General features: G+C 39.3%; 1 protein-coding gene across 6 annotated transcripts in view; it reads left to right on the forward strand.

Annotated features, from left to right (window-relative positions):
* Nucleotides 1-26868, forward strand: part of ANKRD6 (ankyrin repeat domain 6) — a 91398-nt gene that overhangs the window by 14212 nt on the left and 50318 nt on the right. Inside the window, exon 1 of one of the 6 annotated variants that reach the window (XM_051777789.1) lies at nucleotides 181-2285. The exons of the other annotated variants lie outside the window; for them this stretch is intronic. The gene's annotated coding sequence lies outside the window, so the exon portion shown is untranslated. Of the gene's footprint in view, nucleotides 1-180; nucleotides 2286-26868 lie in introns of those variants that run through there. 6 annotated transcript variants of the gene reach the window in all.

Genomic DNA, 26868 nt, shown 5'->3' on the forward strand with positions numbered 1-26868 from the left:
TGTCTTTCTTTAGTTATGAGAATAAGTGTTTGAATACATTTTTACAAATTTTTGATTTTTAACATAGCTACCTGGTTTATTCATCTTGATACACTTAACCAAGAATCATTAATCTGTGTTGCGTAAGTCACTGAATATATTTTAGATGTATCACAGAATGACAGAGTGATTGGGGTTGGACCTCTGGAGGTCATCGTGTCCAACCCCCTGCCTAGGGCGGGGCCACCTAGAACCAATTACTTGAATTGCTAAGTTTCTTTGCAGTGTTTTTTATTGGTGTTACATATGTAAATGTATGTTTGATTGTTCTGTATCTTAAAAGGAATTCATGCACCCGTGTCTGTAGTGCTTAAGAGGGATACTTTAATCTCTTTTGGGTTGAAAAATCATTGCAAGTTTTGCAGTAAACAGTGTTCCATTAGACAAGATCATATACTGTACAATTCATAAAAACTGCAAAAAATGGGTACACAGCTTGATTTAACAGACTGATCGATGCATAAGCATAGCTGAGAAGGATGGAGCTGGAGTGGGGTAGGAAAGACATTTGCCTCAAGAAGTAATTCTACATGGAATGTATGGTTTTTGTGGTTTATATGTGACTTAAGACTTGGTATCTGAAGTATTTGGATGTGAAGGAGTTGGAAGTGACTGAAACCTTGGCAAACGATTTCAGATTTGCTGATTTCATGCCGAAGGTGCAACCAGAGTGGGCATGGTGTGAAATGGGTCAGAGCAGCAGACCTTTTGCAGATATTTCTTCAAACTTCTTTGGCAACGTTGTTCACCCAGTGCTGGGACTGTCTTCAGAAATAAGTGTGTATTGCATAAACTAAGCTTATTCCTGGATTCTGAGCTTGTAGCATCTGGGTCAGCAAATGTGTCCTACTAATATATTCAGCCCAGTATGTTTTGATGAAGCAAAGATCTTTTACCAAAACTCTGCTGCTGTCATTGTTGTGCAGTCTGTCCCAGCAAATACTTTTTCTCAAGAGAAACACCCCCCCTTCTTTCCTCAAAATCTGCAATTGTAAAAATCTTACTGGAATGCCAGCATATGTCTTCAGAGAACCCGAGGGGCATTTTTAATGAGAATTGCTTTGGAATTCCTTGCTTGATTTATGAAGAAAAGAAAAAAATAATAATTGAAACAGTATCCTCTTAAAATGTTTGCCTTTGACTTTATGGTGGTAACAGCTTAACTTTTGCAGATGCAAATGGTATAACCAAATGTTAGCCTGTTTTCCACTTACAAGTACAGACTTTCTTTGCTTAAATGCAACACAGTTTGAGAGGGGTAGTGGAAAGGTAAAGGACTAGAAGTCTTTGTTCTAAATTTGAAATAAAAGAAATAAACATTCAGGGCCTCAGCATTGGATATTTCCTGGAAAATTTTCCTGTGACTTGTCTTTGAGAAATAAAGCTGAAAATCTTTTAGCAGTTTGCTGCATTGTTCTAAGAAGGTTTTTGTAACTTGAGACAAACAAGGCAGCAGGTCTTTGCTTTTGGTTTCCTTTCATCAACCCAGCTGTGTTAATGTATGCATTTCTTTCTTTGTTTTTGAACAAGACTTTACATTACAGCCACAGAAATAAGGCAGGTGCAATCATTCTGCATTATTTATGTTCATAATTTGTAATCACAACTCATAATGATGTTTACAGGTATAGAAACCCACTCCAGCCCATACTGAGGTCACCAGTTACAACAGGTGCTCTAAGTCTTATCAGCATCTACGCTGCCTTTCAGAAAGTGCCAAACCTGTTCTCATTTATGCTGCACTCAGCCACTAGACGTAATTTCTCACTGTTCAGTAACACCTCCCTCTCCTTCCCCCCCTCCAAAAAAGAAAAAAAAAAGCTTGACTCCCAACATTCCTCTCATGTCTTATGTATATTTGTGTAAGTCCTTGGCAAGAAGCCGACTCTGTTCCTCACCACTAACCAGTCTGCTTCTACTGCCTTGTATTCCTGTTTCTTCCAGAGTTTATTCCTGTAGTTCAAGTACTGGAGGAGGCGTATACTGTGGTTTTAAACACCCTGGATACGAGTCCTGTGGATCATTAGCATGGACAAGTAGTATGAGGGAATGCAGAAGCCTGGGATGCTGCTGGATACTTGGTTTTCTGTAGCTTTTATTTGAAAAGGAAATTAAACATGAAAAAACATAAGAAGAGCATGCTGTGGTGTAAACTTTAAAGACATCATCGTGTATTTGCTACCCTGTGGAAGACATGCCTTGTGTGGTGCACAGGACAAGCAGTGACTGGGCAGGGCGCTGGAGAGGTAAGAGTGTACTTTTGTGTGGAAGCCGTGACCTGGAACCCAAGAGCAGGCTCACACCATTGGGAACAACAGTTGACTAATCCTGGCAGTTCCTGCACTCACTATGATTTCCTTTGCAGCTTTAGTGTTATATTAACTCCTTCTCCTTAGTGTTATATTAACTCAGGGCAAACAAGTTCCTTAGGTTTCTCGTTGCACTCCAAAATTGACACATTCATCAAAACTAGGATAATTTTTGGTACATCAGTTGCTTTTACTGTATTCTGTTGCATGACTTTACACTGCACATAAATCTCAAAAAAACCCAATGTTTCAGGATTTTTGTTACCTCATTTTAATACTTATCACTGTAGTAGTATACCGAGGGGTTAGATCTCTGGGTAAGTTTGTTTGCACTACACTACTGATGGTCAATTCACAGGAGTTTAAATCCAGGGAATGAAATAATGAGATTTTTGTCCCTCATCTGATCCAGAGCAGAACTGCCTTCTGGAAGTGCAGAGAAGGTATTCTTTGAGAGGAGACTGGTAGTCTGTTGCAAAGGTTGCCTGGATGCCAGGTCCAGTACTCAGTTAAGACATTTCTTGCTCATGCTGGTTCCACACACTTTGTTTCAATCTCTTAATGGGTTTTTGTCAGCTTTGGATCAGAGCAAGCAAGAGCAATAAAAACGGTAGTAAAACCTCCTGCAGCTTCTAAAGTGAATTCCTGTGTATCCTTATCCAAGCAGGTCTGTTAGTAAACCATCATGCAGTCTAGCAGGGAGGAATCTTTTCAAGTAGAACTTTTCCTAGATGAAAACACAGATCTGTAGTTCTCAATCTCCAAATCTAGTTCATATAAAATCTCAGGTGCCTTATAAGAAAACAGCTCCAAGTCTGTTGATGCAAAATTGCAAGTATTGTTCTCATATGTAAATAGTTTGTCAATGTTAGTGGAGGTACAAAAGAAGAAAAAGTAAAAAGAAAACTCTACTCACCAAGGGGACAATCCTGCTCTGCTTGATGCTTCTGGCAGAAATTGTGCTTTGTAGGACAGGAGCAGGATCGATTTCAGATTCTTCATTTCTTTAGCCTCTGCAGCTTCCTGCTGAACTACCTTTTTTTTTTCCCTCCTCAGTAGCCTGAAACACATTCCAGAAATGTCTGTGTGAGGTAGAAGAGTAAGAGTGCCAAGGCTGCTGATGAATAAGGGACTTTGTGATGAATCTTGTAAAATTGAACCTTTTCATTCAGAGAATGTTTTTCCATTACCAAGACTTTCATTCCCTTCTTTTGAATTGCAGGGGAGAGGAGGAGATGTTAAGTGTTGTCCTGCAACACTTCCCTCTAGCTTACCTGAATTACCAGAGGGATGAATTGCTTTGACAGTGAGGGCAGCAGGTGGGGGAAAATTCAAAGGGAGTTGATTCACTTTGTTAAATCTGAAGATGCAGCCATGGTATTACTTCACTTCTAAAACTGCTCAGTTTTGGAAAATTTAAATTTACATTGGAAGTTTGATTTTGAACTTACTGATCCAAGCTGAGAGATGATAATTAAACTTTCAGTTTTGAAACCAAATTTTTTTAAACAACATTCAGGTCTTACTGACTCCCATTTCCTTGGAATAAATCTCTCTTTAGGTTGAATGGTTTTTTTTCAGTTCAAAACTATTTTGCAACAGTTTTGTTATTCTAAAATTTGTTTTGTTCATTGATACTTCAACTTGGAGGTTCCTGCAAGGTGAATTTGGATTGCATGTGTATTTTATCCCAATGTCAGAATCCCAAACGTACTTTTTTTCCCCCTGCTTTCTATAACATACTTAAGAGTTTTCCTGTAGTAACAGCAGGAGAACTGTGGCAGTTTCTAACTTAACAAGGTGACATGCAGTGTATGTCAGGGCTGCAGCAGCTGTGTCCCAGGAGTATACCTTGGTAAAATTAGCCAGCACAGCTCAGATGATAGTATTTAATTACTAAGAGGTAATAATAATACGTACACATAATGTGTGAGCTGTCACTTCAAGAAGGGGCATTTGGTGTAATGGAGGAACTGCCTTGCAGTTTGACAGGAGTCCTTGCTCACAGTTAGCAGAACTGAATCTCATAGACTTGTCTCCAAAACTTTAGTTCTTCATTAGGTCTGACAGGGTATCACACAAACATTTTTGAAATTAATGAATCCATTATTTGAAATTGCTGTGGCGTTTATTAACTTAAACACTTTGAGAGAGAGAAGTGTTTTTAAATAGTTCAGTCATTTTACCCCTTCAATAATTGCAGGAGCTCCTATTGTGTCCATTTGCAATGTCCATTCTCTCCAAATTGAAGCATGGAGCTCTGCTGCAGCAGAAACTGCAGCATCCTTTCAGCATTGCTGCCAGAGCCATCAGTCTCCAGCTTCAAGGGAGCTGCCCTGTCTCCACAGATTGCTTCCAGCTTTTTGCATTGGCTGCTGATGTGTTGGCTTGGCAGCCGCTCTTGTCTGGGAGAGCTGTTTAGAAGACTCTAATGCTTATGTTATACAGAAATCTTCTGGACAAAATATCTAACTTGGGAGGTAGGCTGCTGCTTTCTGCGCTGCACCCAAGTTCTGTGTTTCCCTTCTTTATTTTGGACAAGGAGTTTGACTGGGAAGACTGTGCTGCCTCTCTGTGCTGCTTGTTCACAGACAAGCACAGTCTTCTTTTCAGAATGCTTTTTGTGATCAGTTTTGTCCTCCGACCTGCAAAAGGTGATAGTACAGGCATAAAGCATCTTTAAGGGAATGAATCCTGTCATAAATCATGATTGCTTCTTTTGCTTATTTGAGAGAATTCATTATGAAGTCTGTTCTTTTAGCTGGGGAGCACAGCACTGGCCTCTTTGGAAGCAGACAGCAGATCCCTGCAGAAAACAGAGCTTTAGACACATGGTTCCCTGCAAGTGTGCTGAGATACTCTTTTCTCTTGTGCCAGCAGGTAACAGTCTCTACTCCCAGCAAAGGTACTCCCTCAGTCTTAACTCTTTAACATTACTGTAAAGGTGAGGCTTTGTTCTTAAGGAAAGATGGATCTGGTATCCTTAGTTCTCTTCAGACCTTTCCTTCTTTCTTATGAGATCATAGAAACTATTGATTGAAGGCAGAAAATACTGAATATTGTGAAAATTGCAGCGTGCATGTGCCCAAGAAAATTTGTGGCTGTATATTACACATCCTGCAGACTGGCAGGTCTAAAGGTTTGGGGTTTGGGTGTTTTGTTTTTGGTTTTGTTTTGTTAAAGGATTGTGCTGTCGCCTAGTGTTGTCGCTACAAATCTCCAAGCAGTAGCATCAGGACTGAACATGTTTTGCAGGCTTGCTAGCTCTGTCATTGCTGCCTCCTCTCCCTAACCCCAGCTTGCCACTTCCTCATTCATTTAATGAAGACAGAGGGCTCTTTATTGTATGACAGTCAAAATGTAATATGATAGTGTTGCAAGAGAGCTGGTGGAGTGGTCATTACCAGGTGTTTGATGTTTTCTATTTCAAGGAGGTTTGTAGCTGTAAGAATGGTTTCTGTCTTACTCAGTCCCTATGCAGGAAGGGAAGGCAGATTGGGAATGCTTTGTTGTGTGGCACCATCTGTGCAGCCACGGGCCTTTCCGGGGACTGCAAGTTGATGTGGATGATGTAGTGAGTTAGGTCCCTCTTGACCTCCTGATATGGTTTGAAGCTGGCTCCCTGCCAAGTCTCCAAACCTTACCACAAGAAGTCCCCCCCAGACCTCAGGGAGAAGAGAAAAAAAAACCAACAAGAGAACTGAAACAAGAGAGAGACAGCTAAAGCAATATATATAAATATATTTACACTTATATTACACTTATATACAATTGAAATATATATACAATTTCAAAAGGAAAAGGGAAAGGGAAGGGGGAAGGGAAAAAGGAACACAAACAGAATAAAATATACACGATCAATAGCCCAAGATCTAGCAACTAAAAGAATTAGCAAAAGAATATCTTACTACTCTCCTTGGAACAACAGAAAGTCACGCTGGAACGACCGCCGGCAACCTCCGTCTCCCAAGTTTGGCAAGGCCTTGCCAGGCCTCGCTCCCCAAACACGACAGACTCAACAGCAGGGAAAACCCACACCCTCAAAGCCGCCAGAAGGAAAGAGGGGGTGAAGGCCTTTCCTCCTTTCTTCTTATAGCCTGGCTTACGTAAAAATCATGGGGAATACTGGGTAAATCTGGGCACTTCCTTGGTTACAAACTGGTCACCAAGGAAGGCCCAGACTAAACATCTCCTGAGGAGGAATGATGCTTACTGCTCAAACAGAGGTGAATGTGGAGTTGAGTCTCACAACAGGTGGAAATGTCTGAATTGGCGAACCAAATAGATGTGAAAACCTGTACAGAGTCTCCTAAAGATCCAAATTTAGAGCACATTTTTCCCCGAAGGAAGTATGGGCAGATTTGTTGTCATATGAAGTGATCAGGATTGTTCCTGATTTTGTTCCTGGCTTCTCATGGAAGAAGCAGCTGAGGTTTCACTACTGAATGTGCTTTTAGTATACTGCTCAGATCATCTGATGTAGGTATTCCTGCTGTTTCTGTTTCACATTCTGTTGTACTCCAAGTGAGCCAGCACTGATTACAGTGTTGTCTTTTCTGGTGGGAAGACTAATAAAGCCGGACTGATGAAATTGTTGTTTCAGAACTGCTTCCTGAAAGACACATCCATCATTTTGTGGGCAAATTCAATAACCATAATATGCTTTCTTCATTTTTGAAAATGTGTCTCATGAAACATGTTATCCTATATGTTATCCCCCGAACGCATTGTTCTTTGGAAGCAATATTAACTGTGCATATTAATGGACAGTAAGAGTCTCTGACAACAAGAACATATATAGCCTACATGGAAAACTAGCTTAATTCTCCTATCTTTAAAGATCAGTTTCTTTTTGGAGCTTCTCTCACAACAGTATATTTAAAATAAGACACTGCCAGTGGCTGTCTTGGACAGTTGAGCAGTCTCAAAATGAGTTAATAGCAGTAGGAGCCTACCATTCTCTCTGCGAAAGATGTGTGACCTTTTTTCTTCTATCAAATTACTTATAGGTATTTAAAAAAGGGTTACTGCAAATATTCCCTTGCTGAAGGAGAGTTCAACCCACCATTGGATGTAATTATATTCCCATATGAAACAATCCTTTGACCCACTAGTATCTCGGGTTTCTTCTGGCAAGTAGAATACATGCAACATAAGCCCTAAGACTGAATTATTGCTACAGTCATTGTACAAATGAATTTATATTAAAAGTGACAAAGTCTTCTCATATTTTTCCAGTATATGTGCTGATTAAGATTTTCTAACTTCATATCACGTAATAGTTGAGTTTGGAAGTGATGGCTGGAGGTCTGTGGAAGCTGTACACTTTGGATGTTAGAACAATGCTTTAAAAACCTGAAGAGAACTAAATCAGGTCCTCGTACACCAGGCTGATTGAAGATGAAACCACTTTTGTCTCAGTAGCTTTCAAATGTATTGCTGATCTCCCAACAACCACACTGCTATTGATTTCATCTCTAGTAATCATTTCATAGCTGCCTTTACATCATTGCCATGTTTTTGTCCTTCTCCCTTGACTGAGCTTTTGAGCAGTGAGCATCTGGTGAAGGTGATGACAGTGGTGAAAATGTAACCATTCAGATAAAAACAGCAGGGATGTTTACACCAAAAGGTTTATACTGGGTATTTATACTGGGTATTCAGCTTCACAGGTGAAGCAGTGAGATCTTGTCAGGACGTCAGTCATTCCAAGAGTGATTGAACAGGGCAGTGCAGCTGCTTTTATGTGTGCAGTGGGAGCTGTGCTTCAGTTTTAAGACTCCTTTTACCCTGCAAGGTTAACAGCAACTTCTGGCGTTGATCCTGAGCACCTACAGCTGTGAGTTACTTCCAGCCTTGCCTCTTCACTTCTGTTTGGAAGTGGTGGTACCATCTTCTATATAAGACAGATGGTGGGTTGTGAGGATTCCTTGTGGAGGTTGAATCTGCTCTGTAACTCCTTCTCTACCCAGAGAAGCAACATTCTGTGACTACTGTGCTCTGCGTTTATCACAGTGGTCCTTACTGGTCCAGAAAAACATCCCAATGAGACCTTCCACTCTTTTTTGGCTGCCTCAAGGTAGATGAATTGCACCCTTGAGAGTACTAATAAATATGAGTTTGAAATGCTTTATATTGCTTTTTAACTTTTATATTCCTTCCTTGGTGTTTCAATTAAGGCAAATTAAAAATTAGTCATGTAACAGGGTATATGATAAGGTCATGCAAGTTAGCAATTTAAATTCCTTGTGTATGATGAGACAGTAAAGAGGTTTCAGGGGATATTGCAAGTGTACTAATTCATTATCAGTGAGAAAAATAACAGACTGAGAGTTGCTAGGCTTAGAGGGATCCTAGGGTGATGAAACCATCCACAGATCTGGAATCCTGTACACTGGGATCCTAGATAAACATCCAGACCTGCAGACTGTTCAGTCATCTGTATTACATTGTCATCTCTTTGTCAGTGCAAAAAAACTGCCACCACCCAAACGGGGACAAAATATCACATACACTTCCATGTGTATGACCATATCTGCGGTAAGTGCTTGTTTTAATTCAGGTGGTCAGTTTGCTGGCTGGAGATTTGTGTCTGGTTTCAGCCTTTGGAAGCTCGAGATATTGGCACCACTGAATACTTTTTTGAACAGATAAACTACGTGTTACATTTTTTTTTTAAATTTGAGGCAGGCAGTCATCTTCTTAATAATAATGATAATGTATTTTTGTAAAGTATCTTACGTAATTTTCTGAAATCAAAGCACTGGGTCCTAAATAGCTGAGCTTCATTAAGCAGATGAAATGAAAGAAGAGAAGCATCTGGCAGAAGAATGGAGGACAGTATAAAAATAGAGGCATATGTTAGTTTGAGTACCATTAGTCATTTCTGTTATTACATTGCCTATGAACCTCTGCTCCATTCAAAGTAGAAGACTGAGCAAACAAAACCAATTTTCAGGACATTCTAACAGTGTTCCTTTCTTCCTGAAAATAAGTGACTGAAGCTTGGGGAAATTGGAGGTGCCTTTTGGCCAGCAGAAATCTTTGTCACATGGACAATTTGATAATGTATCCTAAATAAGTCTTCAGAAAGCAAATCAGTAATGTTTTGTACTGCTTTTAATTTTTTTTTTCCAATATGATGTTTTCCTAGAACATGTGTAATGATTCATTGTGATTGGTCAGTATGCTGATCCTGGATAATATTACTAAAATAAACACGCACCTTATTTTTACATATTTATTTGTATAGCCTGTACAAAGAGGCTGACTTGCTTCGTGCTGAGATGCAGAGTTTTTGCCTTAGGCTTAATGGAAACCTGTATTTCAGAAACATTAATGATTTTTCACACTGTTAATCTTGAGTTTAAGAGTCAGTTTCAAACTTCTGTTGGAAACTCCTTGTTTCAGGTTTTGGTGGGGTTTTTTGTTGCATTCTTCGTTTTCTCCTTTTGCTCCCTTACACTATTTTCCCCTACTCTCTATTTTAATCTTTTATGTTCCTTCTAAGAAACTTAGCTCAGTGTAAATGGTAGTGCATTACTTCTTGCAGTACCACTGTATGTCACAGTAAATCTGGGATCAGCATCTCTGTAGCTTGTAAACCAGAAGTGCAGGAAAATTAGGTGACTTCTCAACAGCACAGAGAAAGGCACTGTCAAACCTGGGGCTGGAATACAGGTATTCTGGTCACATCACTGGACCCAGCTACCTCTGTGTCTAATTACTTCTTTTTTTGTCTGTCAGACTTTTTCATCTTCTTGTTCTCATTGTTCTCCTAATTTGAGCTCTTCTCAAATTGCTTCAGGCCTGGCCACTCTGGAACTGCTTTGGTATACATGTTCCTCTGGCTCTCCATTATGCCTTCCATCGTGGTAGTACCATAGGCAGGATACTGATTCTTCTGATATCATAAATATGCTCAATAATATATGATGGGATGTGGATATAATACTTACTAAAACGTATACAGAATGTATAACTGCTGTTATCCATGGAGAATAGGGACTTCAGAATTATTTCCAATTTATATAATTGTGTGTACCATCATATTTAGGGATTGAGTGTTTCCTAAAGTAGAGAAAGTCTTTTTGACAGTTCATTGAAAATTCCCTTGTGTCACTGAATGTATTGTACAAATAATGTGATGTATGTAATCAGTAGGCTTTTATAGATGAGCAGCCCTTGAAAGAGGGAACAAGGAAAGATGCATCTCCAGCAGCAGATGTCTTGCAAACACACCCATTTGGAGGACTTCAGAGCATGTCCTGCAAGTAGTGTTGGTGCAGCACACATATTCAGGGGTGTGTCTGAAATAATTTCTGGGATTTTTTTTTTCTTTGGAATAAAGAAATAATATTTCTTTATATTTGGGAATAACCTCTGAAAAATTCAGAACGGAAATTGTTTTTCTCTACAAATTGTTGTCTGTAACATGTTAGTTATAGACTTTCTCTAGACAAGATAACAATAACCTGTTTGATTTCCTGAGTTTCATAAATGAATGTTTGTGTTCATTTCTGAGGATGAAACAGTTCTTTTGCTGCAGCGTAGTTGTTGCTGAATGTTTAATCAGACTATATTCATATAATAAATGTTTATATCTTCAGCAGAACTTTCTTGTAATTTTTCCTCATGTTACTCTACTGCTACTGTAGCTGCAGATAATGTGGTTTTTTTGTAAACCATGGCATGACTTCAGAAGGATATCTGGCCTAGATAGTTAAGACAAATATTTATATATTGTATGAGAATCGAATAATCGCAACATTATTTTGGGGATATAAACATGACTCATTAAAGTTTTCTCTAAAATAGTTAAGAAGCATTGTTTATATTTTAAATGAAAACAGTAGTTGCTTTTAGGGAAGAGTGATGAAAGAAGGATGACCGATTCAGGCAAAACAGTGGAAAGAGAGAAATACAAAGTGTGGGATATGTTTGGTACGGGTGGGTGGTGAATATCCTGAAGTCATGGTGCTTTGAGCTGAAGAGCTGTAAATTTGTGTGGGTCTTAGATTAGCCTGTGAGATGTAAATGTCACTGTTACTTGTGTGTTTTTATGAAGCTGGTAATTGGAAAAATTAGGCTCTGCAAAGACCTCACCAGGTCTAGGAATCATACCCCACCACTTTGTTTGCTTGTAGTTCATCTGTGAATGAAAGAAGATGACTATATATTCTTTTATTTCAGTGTTGCATGCCGCAAGCCTGAAAGGGTCTGCTGTTTGTCTTGATTGTTTTACTTTTCACCATAGCAGTGTTTCAAACACTGAAGTCTTCTCTGAATGTGTTGGAAGTCTCCATGAAGGAACAGCACAGTTAGGACTGGAGTTGATCCAGCTCTAGGCTGCACACTGGTATGACGCAGGAAACACTTTGGCAATTGTACTGAAGTGATGCATCTTCCTGAACATAATCCAAAAACAAAGGAGCAAAAAGGATTTTTCCTTTCTTTTGGCAGATTTTCAGTGATGCTTATTCCTCTGACACGACCTTTCCAGTTATTCATGAGACATCCCAGGAGAGGCAAGACACAAATTTCTAATATAAGTAACAAACAGGAGCTTTCCTTCTCCTTACCTAAATATGTATTTTAATATTGCATTAAGGCAGAGGGTAGTTTTTCTGTGGCAGGTCATTTTTAAGAGTCTTTCACACAATTTTTATGCCAAAAGACTTCACTGATTTAAGTAATACTGTTACAAAGAGATATTAAGAAGCTCAGGCAAGAAAGGCAAGGCACATTTTCTCCTTCATTTTGAGATGAGTTGACAAGTAGATGAGGCAGGGAGGCATACAGAGGCTCTTCCAGATTACATGAGCAGCACAGAAAAGAGTTTTGTACCAGCTGTGCCTACATGATTTTGGATGGGCAAAGAAGAGGTTTATGGTGCTTGAACCAAGAGGCAGGAACATCCTTTCGGGAAGAGATGAGAGCAGGATCGCAACACGGAGAGCGTGAAGACAAAACTGCACCTTGTAGCCAGGCAGGCTTGTGCTTTGTGGTGCTCTGTCTCTGTCCTACATGGATACCACTGGTCATGCGGGGAGCAGTGCCGGAACAAAATGTGACCTCATCTGAGTTGCTTACAAGTGCACTGGCTCACTGTGTTGTTTTGTGTGTTTAAATTTATTAATGCATAATAATGTGAGAATTCAGCAAGAAATCCCATTCCTTCTGACTTCTCTCTGCATTGAGGCTGCTGCCTGTATTGTTTCCTTTCTCCTTTCTTCTTTGCCCTCTTTCTCTTCTAATGTTCCCCAGATATCTGGCATAATGGAGTTTTACACTGGTACAGCAAGTGCAGCACCTGCCATGTGAAATCTTTTCTCTTTGAGTGAAAGCTTTAAGCAACACTTCTTCCAGATAGAGATTGAGGCCTTGGTATTGCTGTCTGGGCTGGACATTTGATTAATACAGGATCCTTTTATTGTCACCCTGCCTTTCTGCTCTTTCTCATTAGAAATCAGTGACTCTTCCCCAATTCATTCATGACACGGAGAAAAGAATGCCTAATGATACACATAGATAAAGAAAATATATAGCATGCATTCAGCTAGTAAAAGGAGCTGTTTTCCCACGTGGAGAGGGGATTAGGCTGGATTGTATTTGCCTTCTGCAGCTGCTAGTAGAAGCCCAATATATATGCATATGCATGCATGTATGTGCACACACACATAGAACAACTGAGCACAGTTGCTGTTCATACATAATTTTGTTTTGTCTTTATGTTTCAGTGAAGGGATGTGGTGGCCTGGCGTTGTGGGGGTTTTTTTCCTCTTAAGGTTGGAAGTGGTTTTGCTCCTGCAAGCTGCTATTTCACTTGACAGCACCATGTCAGCAGGGGTAATATTTATTTGCTGGGGATTATCCAGGGAGGTGCTCCAAGGAGAGGTGTGGGGGTGTGTTTTGACCAGAGCACGGTGCCCTGGGGACATAATCCTTTCCATAAGGAATTGCACAATATACAGAGATATGAATGGGTATGTTGATAGTTTGCTGTAACCCTTTTAGCACTTACATCCAGGGTTTTCTCCACTTTTTAGTGATGTAGTCTTTCCAGATGCAGGCAGCATGAATATATGCATCAGTTCACCTAGGGTTAGGGTTCCATGAGTGCTTTTCCGCTGTCCTCTCTCCGCTGCCTCCCAGCTGAGCTGCTGCTGGTCACACCAGGGCTGGCATTTGGGGCTTGCCTCACTTCCCTTCAGCCTGGGTGGGAGCACAAGAGCAAGACGTGTGATGCAAAGCCAAGCCAACAACAAGCTCTCTTGGACACGCGTGCCAGGACAGTGTGGATGAACTGCAAAGAGAGACGGGAGTTGCTCAGGGGAGAGACATCTCAGGTCCAGCTGTTGCTGAAGGGGATTTGATGGGGAACAGAAGCTTTCTTCTGTGATGGAGAGCAGATTGTGTGCAGTGTTGGTGAAGAGACCAGTGCCTTACCCCAGGGCAGAGATGCTGAAGCTTGGGACTGCAGGGTTTGGAACTGGCTAGAGCCTGGCTGTAGGGCTATGTGCCAAGGGTGCCTAGGGCAGGGTTACCAGGTCAGTGTGGTAGGTGGTGTTACAGAACAGAAGAAGGGAAAACTCCCTTTAGGTGTTTATAAACCATAATGTAGAGTGTAGAAAGTAATGTGAATTAAAACATACATATAGAAACATATTTGATATATATAAAGGTATCAAATACATATATCAAATTGATATATATAGAAATATATTCTGAATGTAAGGAAAACTTCACTTTGCTCACCCTGTTGGTCTTCACAGTCAGCCTTGGTGGTCTTGTGCTTTTGTGATTCAAGTATCTGACAGAAGTAGAAGTAAGGATAAAGATGAGTTCAGGAGAAATGAACATGAATGAGACAAATGTACTTGGGCAGGTGCTGTGTGAGTGTTTTCTCAGTGAAAGATGTTTGTCTGTCCACTGCCTTGGCAGTGTTCTGCCTCCAAAATGTACTGGATTCACCCCAAATCATAAAGTGGCAGTGGCCATAACATGACTTCCTTTATCTTTCAGTTGGTTTTACTTCTCTTTTTTTATGTTTTAGCATAGTAAAACTTCTTCATCACAGCAGTTCCCTAAGAAATTTATTTTACTGCTGTATGAACTGATCTGGTTAATAACTCAGTTTCAGTATTAATTTTTTTTTAATGCATTGTTAGGTGGGTACCTGAAACTGTCGACTTTCTTTGGTAGCGGTGCTACAGATCAAGAAACCAAAAGTCAGATCTCATAAAGGGGGTATTTTCAGAAGCACCTGTTCACTTTGTTTATGGAGGTACGTCTCCAGCACAGAATGAGCTTCATTCTTGCAGCTCTGCCAAATGAGCTGTGACACTCTTACTGATGCTGCTGCTGCAAGTAATCAGCTAGAGGTTACTTTCCTGGATGAAATACATTTAAATGGCAGTGAAGGAGAAGACTGTGATTTATTTTGATTGCTTTTCTCCATGATATTTGCATACTGCAGTATGTAATATGAACAGCTATATATAATGATTTTTTTTCCATCTGACACCATAAATCAAGAGAGAGTTTAAAAAAAACAAATTGCTTTTACTGACATTGCCTTTTCCTTTGAAAAACCCAGGAGGATCCAGATCTGAATGCTTCAAATGAATATATTGTTCTATTTATGTTGAATAGAGCAATACATTTTTCTGTTGGGTAGTGTATCTCTGAGACAGATATCATCACCTGAATATAATAAACATTTAGAGTCAGTGTTCTTTGTTTACGTTTTCATTCCTAGCTCAGTGTTGAAGAAATAGTTATAAAACTGTTCATCAGAGGTTTTGATAAATATTTTTCTATAGCTGCAGTGTTATTAAGATGTAATAACGTGTTTGAGATGGGCTTGGGGAAAAAAAATGCTTAATAACAAAGCACTGTACTAAGTATTACAGAAAAGCTGTGATTTTTTTCTTCTTACCAAAGAGGTGATAAATTAGTGTGTTTTACTATGCAAACTCCATCCTTCTTCTTAGGTCCAGCTTCTTTTAAATTGACAAGGACATGAAAGTAAATATGACAAAAATAGTTACAATCGCTCAAAATTCTGCATTATGAGTGCACGAATGGGAATTGAGGGCGAAGGGACACCTTTAGAAAAACAGAACATAAACTGTAATCTGTTTGTAACAAGCTCAAATGATACCAGTTTCAGAAGCGTGAGAGCTTTGGAAGGAACTTAGGCAGCCCTGGAAGAACTTGACTTGCTCACTTGCTGGCTTGTGCATGGGTGCATGTTTGTCTGATTGTTTTTTCAGACAATTGTGCCAGCGCTGGAACAGTTCTTGTTTGGCACAACAACACTTCAGTGCACCGAGACTGTGCTGCTTGTTTCATCCCAGCATCTGGCGAGATTAAGTATTAGCGCAGCTGTTTAATGAACAGTTTGAGGATGTGCATGAGTGTTTGGGGTTGTTTTTGTTTCCTCTGGTTTGTAGCTGACAAAGCTGTAGGAATGAACAAAGCCTTCCAGACCGCCTACTGTATAGATTAATTTACAGCTGCCAGTTTATATTAGTTGTTCTATTTATTCTGCTTGGGTGCTTTTTTGAGGAAAGGAGTATTTCTTAGTCAATTGTCTGGCAAAGAGAAAGGAATTCAAGAAATGTGAAGCAAACAAATTCCCACTAATTAGACAAGTTTTTGGCAGCTGAGTTGTTTGCTCCCTTTTCTTGTGATATTATGGAAGGACTGAAGTTCAAAACCAGAATTTCAGTTGACGTCTGAACTTTGTCTTTAATCTCCTTTACTTTGCTTTGGTGATGCCGAGGCTTGGTGAATAGCAGCTCTAACCAAATTTCTTTTCTGCCTACTTAAAAGCTTGGTCCTACTGAGGGTTTTGACAGCAGAGCAACATACATCTCTTGCCTCTGCAGTTCCTGTGATGCTGTAGGTTTATCAGGAACCTCTAATGATCTTTGCTTTTTTTCCCTATAATTCTCCTTCTCTCTGTCACTGTATTGCACTGAGTCCCAGCTCTGTGTGCTGAATGCCTGACGCATCCAGAGACTGCTGGCTCTGACTGCTGGGGATGTTCAAACCAGTGAGCAACCCTACGCCCCCTGAGAGGCGACCCTCATAACCACCATTAGGTAGTTATCAGTGAGGGCAGGAAAAATATATCTGAGAGTTTATCCAAGAGCCTTATGGACATCTGGATATGGATAATACAGACTGGCTGATGTCTTTGTCTGTCTTCTAAAATAATTGCTTTGGTGGACTCAAGTAGTTCAGATGGGGATTAGTTGGTTTACTTATGGCAGGATCAGGCACACTGGGAGATGCAGGCTGGGAGATGCACTCTTCTTCCCTACCCCCAGTGGAGCTGCAGCTCTTTGTTGCCAGTATTACTGAGAATGGGATCAAACTGGGCTAAGTATAATCTTCGATGATCCTGCACAGAGGATTCCTTCTCCTCCTTCTGTCTACTGAGTTGCAGGGTGGGGAATAATGCACTGTGGGCTTCTGGAAATGAAGAGGAAGGTAGTAAGACTTGAGACATCCTAGATGTTAAGAAGAGACCAGAGTAACTGCTCTCAGGACCCCACAGGGTCAGGGGAGCCCACTCTCTGCCAAGATATCCCCAAAGAACTGTCAGCTCTGAGGCAAGGCGAGGAAGTAAAGTCTCTATAATTCACTTGAAAATCTTGGCAGGTAGCAATTACCGTATCTTGTGTATTTTGATGCAGGTGTCTAATGAGGGATATGAGAGATATATCATGCAGAGATAGATCCATAGGCATATATATATACACACACACAGGTGTCTGACTGTGGCAACGGTGCAGGTGTTTGCTGTGCAATGTGCAGCTTCATTTGAGAAATACTTTCTACTCCTGTTTTGATCTGTATTCTTTTTGAAGGTCTTTAAATTGATTTGGAAATACCCATTTAATGAACGTTGTTCTTTTAACTGTTTCATATCAGATGTTGTATGTGTGCTCCATTTAATACGAATTTTATTTTTTGAGTATGTCAAAAGCAACTAAGTGAAAGATTTCAAAACCTTATTAGCTAATCTTGTGTTTCTAAGGTTGTGTGGGGAAAATGGAGCTGGTACTAGATTTCTTTGAAGTATACTTTGACATACAATGGGTACTTAAAAACAAAAAAACAACCCTCCCAAGTGCACGAAACCCCAAAACAAATAGTCAGTGAACTATCAAAAAGAAAAATGTTGTATATGAGGTTTTTTGTATTGTAACCAGTCTTTAAGGTGGTTTGAATTAATGAATAAAACTATTTAGCCACCACTGTTTTTCACCATTGTAATTGAAATACCATTCCCTCTAAAAACAGCTCTGCACAATATTGAGAAGTAATAATCATGATGTATAAAAAAAAATACCAAGCAATTAACTGTTTTCTAATACTTTTCTTTGTACTGAGTAGACATTTATGAAAATACAGTATCTTTTTGGTTAAAAAACAGAACTGTCAAATTTTACTATAAAGTTTAGATTTTGTTGCAAATTGTTGTGTCCTTATCATTACCAGAGATGCCAAGCTTTCACATTTTTTAAATCACATGTAAAATTAGTTTTTATAATTAAATCAATTCCTCCCAATGCCTCACATATATGCCAGTTGAATCTGCTGCTCAAAAAAATTCTAAGGAATCTTCCTGTTGTACATAAAAGCCCAGGACTTGTCGAGTTCTCTTCAGAAGGTGTAAAGCTGGACGAAATGTATTTTTTCTGTTGCAGTTGTGGGAGGTTTTATTCCTGGGGCTAAATGCCAAAACTTCAGCACAGCTGACTGGTAATGCATAGATTTTCAGAATTATTTTCTGGACAGCTGGGGTGGGTTTACAACTGTGCTGCTTTGCTCCAGCCACATCCAGTTCCTCTGCCATGGACTTCAGCTGTAGACAGCTGGGGTACCTGCTGGCTGCTGCTCTTCTTCTCTCTTGATAAGATGGTACAGCAGATATAGGATAATCATGAATAATACTTAGAGTCAGTATTTTTCTTCCTGTTTTTAGTACAAACAAGATGATCATAAAATGTTTTTTACCTTAATTTGTGAAAAATATATGGACATTTAAATCCTCTTACTGAACTTTTTGCCTATTATTAAATCACTGGGTTTTGTTTATGGAGTCACTTTCAGAAATTCCCTATGGTTCTCTTTTGTCAAGGAAGTCTTATTTATTATTTTATATTGTATGCATTGTTTTATGTTACAGCTGAATAAAGAATCAAATTTCTTCATTACTATGTGCCCAGCAGCAATCTGGAAACCTTAGGACCTAAGTAGATGGGACAAAACTAGAGTATATCTCAGTACCTGGCTTCTTTATTTCATGTAGTTCATGCTGGTTTTGTAGGGATCTAAAATCATTAGGCTTGTTTTGATTCTTATCAGTAAATTTGAAAAGTCTGACAAAGAACTACAAAGATACTTAATTTCCTTCTTTCTCTTTCATTCTGCAAAAACATTTATCTGTTGCTATCTGTTACAACATCTCAATCAAGAGAGGCTTCATCCTTGTGTGGGTGTGAAAGGGAAATTGCCCTTCTGTGCATATGAGCAGAGACCAGGAATCAGACTCTATCCCTGTTAAGCTTCCTTAAACATTAAGTAAGAGTTTTAGAGTAAAACCTTTGACAAATGTTGTGGCTGAAGACCTTCATATCAAATGGTGGTACAGGTTTTCTGGTTTTCTTTCATGTGCATAAATGGCTTAAACAAATAATGACTGTTGACTATATTATAAAAATGTATATTCAGAGCATACATAATCAATAAACCCATGTAAAGTGATTGGTGTCAATAAAAACCCACAAACCTCCACAAAAATACTTTAAATTACATTTATATTTTGTCTTGAATGTTTTCCTTTCAACTCCTGACTTTTTTTCCCCCCTTCTTCTGGTGGTTTTTTTTGGAGGTGATGACAATATTGTTTTGAAAAGCAGACCTTTTTACTCACTATTTTCATCATCACTATTCATCATCAATCTATTCATTTTAGTGAGATCTGATGGACTAACCTCAAAATAGTGTGCTTGTCGGTTTCTCTTAGGAGAACAAATAAAGCAGAAGGTATTTGGTACATTTTTGGCTTTGTCTTGCAAATATTCAAGTTGCAGCTATCCAACTGTGTTACCTGATTTTGAACCCTTTTCCTCTTTTTAGTCATGCCGCAGATGGGAAGCTGGCAGTGTACTGAGCAGGTGTGCACTTGGGAGCACAATGGGTGTACTTTCTGACAGACTTGCCTAACTGTCCAGATCTATCTGTGCATCTGCTCTGAGCTGGATTTTTGTGGGAAGACTGGAAATGGTCAGCAGTGGAAGAACAGTGGGAACCACCAAGGTTGAATCCCATATTTGGGTTTCGACATCCAAAAGACAGATGGGACTGATTGACTGCCCTCGCATACGTATATGGAAAGTATGCATTTTAGTTTATGTTAGGTGATGGAAAATAGTTCCTGTATTTGCTAATGTATTTAAAACATGTTGATTTAGTGAATGTGAGAAAGTAAATAGGTCATTTTGCGAAGTCTTTCAGGTGTTAGTGAAACATCAGGCTATGCAAATTTGGACACTTGACTCTTAAACCAATCTATCTACCTGGGACTCTCACTGAATAAATGGAAAGAGAAGTATTTCCTCCAAAGGAATGTACAAAATCTCCAAATTAGGTGCCTAGTGTGGATTGCCTTCTATCTCTGTCTCCATAAGCATGTCTGCAGTCTTTGAAGACAGTGGGTCTGGGCAACCTGAGGATATGCTTCCCAGTCTCTTTGTGGAAAATATCCCTCTCTTTAAATTTAGAAAGACGGCATAAACTTAAGGAACAAAGAAACAAGGAAGAATTTATTCAACGTGTTGGGTCTTTCTCTCACCGAGTTTCTGGGGAAAAAGACCCCTTCGGTTTAAATTCCGTACATTTTATAGTTTCACAAAATCCCACTCTTTTCAGATAAGTTTTAACGTATTCATTTTTACCTAAAAAGGTGGGGTTTTTTCTCTGAAAAGAGGCTTTTCCTTTATCCCAATTAGCTGCAAGCCATCCCCTGTCAAAGGTGATGGATCTTCCTTTGTTCTTAGCCCAAAGAGAAGAAGAACCTCATGTACAAAATGGCCCTAAAAGATTTAATTTTTAAGAATTTTCTCATTTCCCTTATCCCACCAAAAGAGACCCTGATACCCAAGTTCAGGTCTTGGAACTTGGATATCTTACAACTTCACGATATGCCTATTTATATTAAAAAAACGTATTTTTATTTCTCATACCTTGTCTGTACTGCATGGTGGTGGTTTGTGTTCCAATATTGTGGTGAGGGAGAGAGGTGGAGCAGTGCAGACATCAGATTCTTCTAGTGGGAAAATTTAAGAATTTGCTCATTTGTTTTAATTAATTTCTATACATGGTGGTCCTAAAACTCCCCATATTTTAGAGACAGCTGAATAAGTGACATTTCATAGGCTAGCCATTCTGTTATCTAAAGAGCTCTGCTGTCCTCATTCCCACTGCTCTAGAGCCCTTTGTTCATCTTTGCCTTTCTTTTGCCCCTTTTGGATGGAGGGGCATAAATCTCTTAGAAACATATAGCTAAGATATCAGAATACTTAATGGAACAGTGACACAGCCACTCGTGTTCATCATGAAGCATTTAAACAGAGAAAAATAAACTAAGCCAGTAAGTTCATAAATATAAAGGTGTGTTTTCCTGCAAGGACAGTAACAGTTCTCTGGTGTCTGTGCATTGTAGACTGTTACAGTATGTGATTTTAATGTGTGTGCCTTACAGTGGCTGTGCACTTAGCTGAATTAACGTTCCTTTGACAGCCATAACTTTAAATTGACTAGCTTCTATGTACTTAAACTTCCCTTCTACTATTTCTCCCCTTTCTCGTTTGATTTTCTTCTGAAAAGCATTAAAGAAACTAGCAAAAGAGAGGAAGGAAGATATAATGGAGAAATGCTATAATTTAGTTGAACACATACTTGAATTAAGAAGAACCATTCTTTTTAAAATTCCTGTTTTGGAGTTGTATCACAGGCTGGCCATCCCTGTTCACTTAAAAGAACCTACATGGATTTTAATAACAGACATTACACTTAGCAGAAAGAATTCTTCAGCATGCTATGTTACGGATCAAGAATATGCATAAATTAAATGTTCTAAGATTCAAACAAGTAGCTTAAAGATTTAAATCCATTCGTAACATGAACAATAACAAGCCTTATAGCTCTCTGGGTATCATGAGTTGGAGTAAAATCCAAACCCCATCAAAGCTAACAGTAAATTCCCTGTGATATAATAGGGTCAAGGATCATACTTATTTTCTACTTATGGTTTTGCATAGGTAAGATTAGATGTACTCAATGTGGCATGAGAAACGGCTTTGCTGCTTTAAAGATACTAAATGATGGAGAAATGAACTGTGGTTAAAAGGTGCTGGGAATCCCGTGGCCTGCAGATGGGGGCTCAGGGCTATAATTACAGTTCAGAAGACAGCCTAGAAACAGTTTCTAGCTCTTTCTGTAGGAACATGGAATCCTTAATATAGCAAAGTACTTTTTTTAATGGATTGCCTGTTTGTTGTTATATACGGAGTTCTCACCATCTAAGTGGAGGTATGTGAAATTAGAAAATTAGAAGTGAGGTCCCTTTGTGGTCAGAGGAAGGGGCCAGCAAGAACCTGGGACACTCATCCTGTGTTTTTCTTTCTCCATTGACTGTAGAAGGAAATTAAACTAGTCTAAACCAAATCTTTTATAAGGTTTAAGTTAGGCGAGATGTATCCAGCATGGGGACTATTGCAAGGCTTTGACAGGGACATTTATGCCCAATCATTAGCTTCCAGTTAAGAGAAAGAACTTCTAATGTATTGCCTGTAAATAGTGTAAAATAGGAATATAATGAGTGGGAGGAGAACGGAGCTGCAAAGAATTGGCTGAAGTCTCCAGGGTTTTGTCTTTTCCCTTCCCCCTTGCACCTGGGTGGATCAATAGAAAGGGAGAGCATAAGTTGTATAATGGCTTTTTTTGCCCATCAGTGTGCTGTTAGTTTGACACATGCAATTTACTTGGAAAAGCTTAAGTAGCCTTAATAACAGAAAGTCCTAGCAGAGCTGACACTAATGGTCTCCCCCATTGTCAATCTCAACAGAGAGATTAAAAACTGAATGAACAAAGAGACCCAATTACCATCTCCCCTCTCTGGATGTTGCTGCATGAAAACAGGTATGAGCTATGACAGTGGGTCTTTGGGCAGACTCTTTCTCTCTGCTGTGGCCTGGTGTGAGACGGGGCTTTACTGTGCTCTCAGTTTTGTGCCATTACTGAGGGCTGCTGCAACATCACCTAGTCCAGCTAATTTTACACAAATAGTGAAGTCCAGTCATCTTGAAAGAAATTCAGTATATTGTGCCATAATAATGCATGTTATTGAATACTCTTCAGACAGTAACCATCTGATAGATTGTGTTAAACCCAGCCCAACTAGGTCTACCCTTTTTTTCATCCAGTTTTGCACGAACAAATCATCTTTTCTCAGACAAAGCTCTCCGTGAGGTGCAACAGTGCAGCTCTGCAGGGTGCACAGCCAGGGACCGACATGTCCCCAGTTCGTTGGGTTGAACTTGCAAAAGTGCCTCAAGGAAAACAGAGCATCTGTTTCTGCTGTCATCTGGAGCTTGGAGGGACTTAATAATTAATATAAGCACCGTCTGTGAAATGGCTAAACACTTCCTTTTATGAGTGCTTTCCTCAAATATATTATAAAGTACAGTGCCAGCTCTCTTTTTTCTCCCTTCTCTGGGACAGGTTGAAAAAAATTGCTGCTGCATGTGCTATGTATTTTGTGTCTGTTTTTTATGGCTACTGTGTGGAACGCTTTAATTGCAACTCACTTTTCAGTAAGACTGTTTTGCCCTTTTTTGGGGAGTGTTGCTCATTATCTGTATCTCTAGCATGGCAGACCAGAGATTTGTCACCATTAGGAGAAAAACAAACGTGTTTCAAGAGGGATCTAGGTCAGTTTTACCAACATAAGATTTGATCAATGATGATGATTGTGAAAGTAAATCCCCCACCTTATTAAGTCTCAGTATTGAGAAAAAACAGATCACCTTTCAGCGAACAGCTGATTTTCTAAGATACTGTTGAGCTGACAAATCAGCTGTTAAACCAAAACTGTGTGCCCTGGATTTAGAAGATTAACATCTAAATAATAGTTACAGCATCAATATCAACATTGTTTAGCCTTATCAGTCTTTGTTTTGTAACTCATTGTATTTTCCAACATCACTTACAATACTTTGCCAGGTACACCAGGTGAATAGTGGAGCTCAACATATTTATATTCAGAGGTAGTGAAATACATGCTTTGCCTTTTATTAACTGAATATAAATATATGAAGGTGTTTAATTGATGATTCTATAGAGAAAAAGTTGCTCTTGTACAATATAATAACTAATATTAATGTTGCTAAAATATATGTAATATGCATGAAAAATAATGTGTTTGCCTAAACACAGGTTTGTACAGCTTTGTGTGTTTTTCTGTGTGCATACAGTGTACAATTGAACTCTGCACATCAGATGAATGCAATATTTAATCTGAAATGAAATGCTTAACACTCTTAGCAACAGTTCAAAGATGAGAACAGCTTTATTAGTGTTCTAGAGTCACGCTTTCTTAAACTCAAATTCTCGTCTTACTGTGGATAATTAAAGTTTTGTTGTTGGTCTCCAGCAATTAGAATTTGCTCCCTTATATGTCACAGCTACAGCATTGGTTTTTTTAAGTGATTTGTGCATACATAGAAAATGGGGGGTGGAGGAAAAAGAAGTGTTAATAAACTTCCTTAAGAAAGACTTGCAAGACTTGCATGACTGATACAAAAGACAGGAGTATATAAACCTTCTTTTCCCACCTAAAGAAAATTAGAAATACATGCTCCTAAATGGACTGGAGTGCATTTTGGGAAATACCTATGTGTTTCTGAAATCATGTGCACTAAGCAAATGTGACAGTTTATAATTTCTTATAAATATTTACAGCCCCAGTGAGGCTTTTGGCAGCATGGGCTTGTCCTTGGGAGGTTCCCTTTTTTCTCTGTCCAGAGAGCTGTGTAGGAACTGAGCAATTGTTTTGAAGAGAATACTGGTAAAAGAAGCTATTTCATTGCTTGCGCTCTCTTCTCCTTTCTTTCAAGCCTTTCGTTCTTCAGCAAAGGCAGAAGTTCTTTGCCTGCTCTCTTTTGCCCTGCTGATCATGTTCCATTTCACTGTTTTTTCAGCTTTTCTGTTAGTATCTACCCTCACCATTGTTTCTCTGGTTTTGAACATAAGCTCATTTGAACCTCTTCCAGCTGGGAAAAAGGTCCAGGCCATCGCCAGTTACATTTGCACTTCTAGACACCTTCTGCTCAACATGTAGTTGTTGGTGGAGTGTGACTGTCTAATGCACCAGTGCCTTTTCCAGCCCGGCTTTGCACATTTCATTCTGGGCAGTGTCTTTACTGACCTCTTCCTCATCAAAGGTTACGATGTGCACTGCCTCCTCAGCCTCACATCACCTGTCATCTGTCTGTAGTCCCCTAGTGTTGTTCTTGAAATGCTGCCATGCTTCTGTTCTCTGATCGTGGCCTCTTCAGGTTCTTCTGCCACCTCACCAGTTTGCCTGGAGGATCTTCCCCCAACCATCTTTCTGATATTTGTTCTCTGAGGTTGTGCCCTTGGTAATTTGTCTTTGTTTTCTGTGCCTTATGGATGAGATTACCTTGACATAAACATCAGCTCGACTCCTGCGTCTTTGCTGAAGACTTCTCTTTGGTGCTATGCACCTGCTATCATCTCTATGGGCCAGAAATGTCTGTCTTTCTGACATGGAAATGTTAGCTGACATTTTTTTATCCCATAACCTCCAATTTTTTTCCTCAATTACATATTTTTGATCATTTGGACAACACCATCATCTTTCTTACCACTCAGATTTTTCTTAAGAAACTCTTTAATTCATAGAATCATGGAATTATAGAATGGTTTGGGTTGGAAGGGACCTTAAAGATCATGCAGCCCAACTCCTCTCCTATGGCTTTGAACACTTCCAGGGTTGAGGCATCCACAGCTTCTCTGGGCAACATGTTCCAGTGCCTCACCACCCTCATAATAAGAATTTCTTCCTAATATCTAATTTGAACCTGCCCTCTTTCGGTTTGAAGTCATTTCCCCTTGTCCTGTCATTACAGGGCCTTGTAGAAAGACCCTCTCCAGCCTTCTTGTAGGCCCCCTTTAGGTACTGGAAGGGCATTCAGGGTTCCCCGAGGTGATTGTGACTACACCGTACTTAAAACTTGTCAAGTTCTTCTGCATTAATCTCTTTTGTATACTTCTGTAGTGTTAAAACAGTGTCCAGAATTTATGTCTTATAATTTCTGCCTCTGTAAATGAAGCATGCTTCAGTGATGTTGGTAATGTGAGAGTTTTTCCCTGCTACTGCTGCTCTGGGGAAGCCTGTGGTGATTTTTCATCTTCTGTTCACTGTTAAGATCTTGACTGCATCCCTTGCTGATTCAGAATGTCGCCTTCAGTTCCCTCCTTGGCCTGTTTCGAAACAAACACTTGTGCCCAGGGAGAATGACCTGAAAAAATCCATGGTGCTGTCTGGGAAGCCTAACTCAGCACCTCCCTCTTGCTTTACTGTGATGCTTGCAAAAAAACCAAAAGGCAACCAAGATGCTGATAGCATTCCTGGGCTCTTAAACTGTTCACAGCATTGCTGCTGGATCCCTCCTACATTGTCTGCCAGTCTGTCCAATTGCTGCCTCCTGATTTTTGTCACAAATATGGGATAGGGATCTATTTCACCTTTCGGACCCTTTTCTTTGAACTGAGTTTCAGATTATGAGTACTCTTTAGCAAATAATGTGTAAATTAGCAGCATGTTCTGCAAATTTTATACATTGTAGTCTGCATTCTAGGTTTTACTTGCCAGATAAACTATTTGTGTAGATATAGAATTATGTCTGTTATTATACAGTTTTCAAAGAGTGTAGACAAGAGATAAGGCACCCATCTGAAATCCCACTAGCTGTGTTGCTACTGAACCTGGTGAGGTGAACAGCTAATCAAAATTCTCTTGAATTAGGCTTAATCAGGTTTATAGCACTTACATTTCTTGTTTGCTTGTAGTTTGTTTTTTAAAAAGAAGAACTTTCTATTTTTCCAGTTCCTATGTGCAATTGTAACAGCAAATAACCTGTGGAACTTCTACCACCTCTGAGACACTTTGGGAACCTATTTTCAGAGTAGACAGTTTATTGCTAAATAGAAGTAGTGTCTAGGTTCATCCAAGCTGTAGGAAGGGATTAGATAAGCTCTGAAGTTCTCTTTCCAATTTCCATTTCTGTGATTCTAACTTTAGGCTATGGCTTTTTGCACATCCTCTTGAATATTGATATTAATAGTCTACTTGTAATTTAGATACAGTTTATTTATTTGCTTTTTATATTTCAGTTATTATTTCTAATTAAAA

This window comes from Manacus candei, unplaced genomic scaffold (assembly GCF_025592945.1).
Source record: "Manacus candei isolate 608988 ecotype Guabito, Panama unplaced genomic scaffold, ASM2559294v1 h1tg000011l, whole genome shotgun sequence".
Lineage (NCBI taxonomy): Eukaryota > Metazoa > Chordata > Aves > Passeriformes > Pipridae > Manacus > Manacus candei.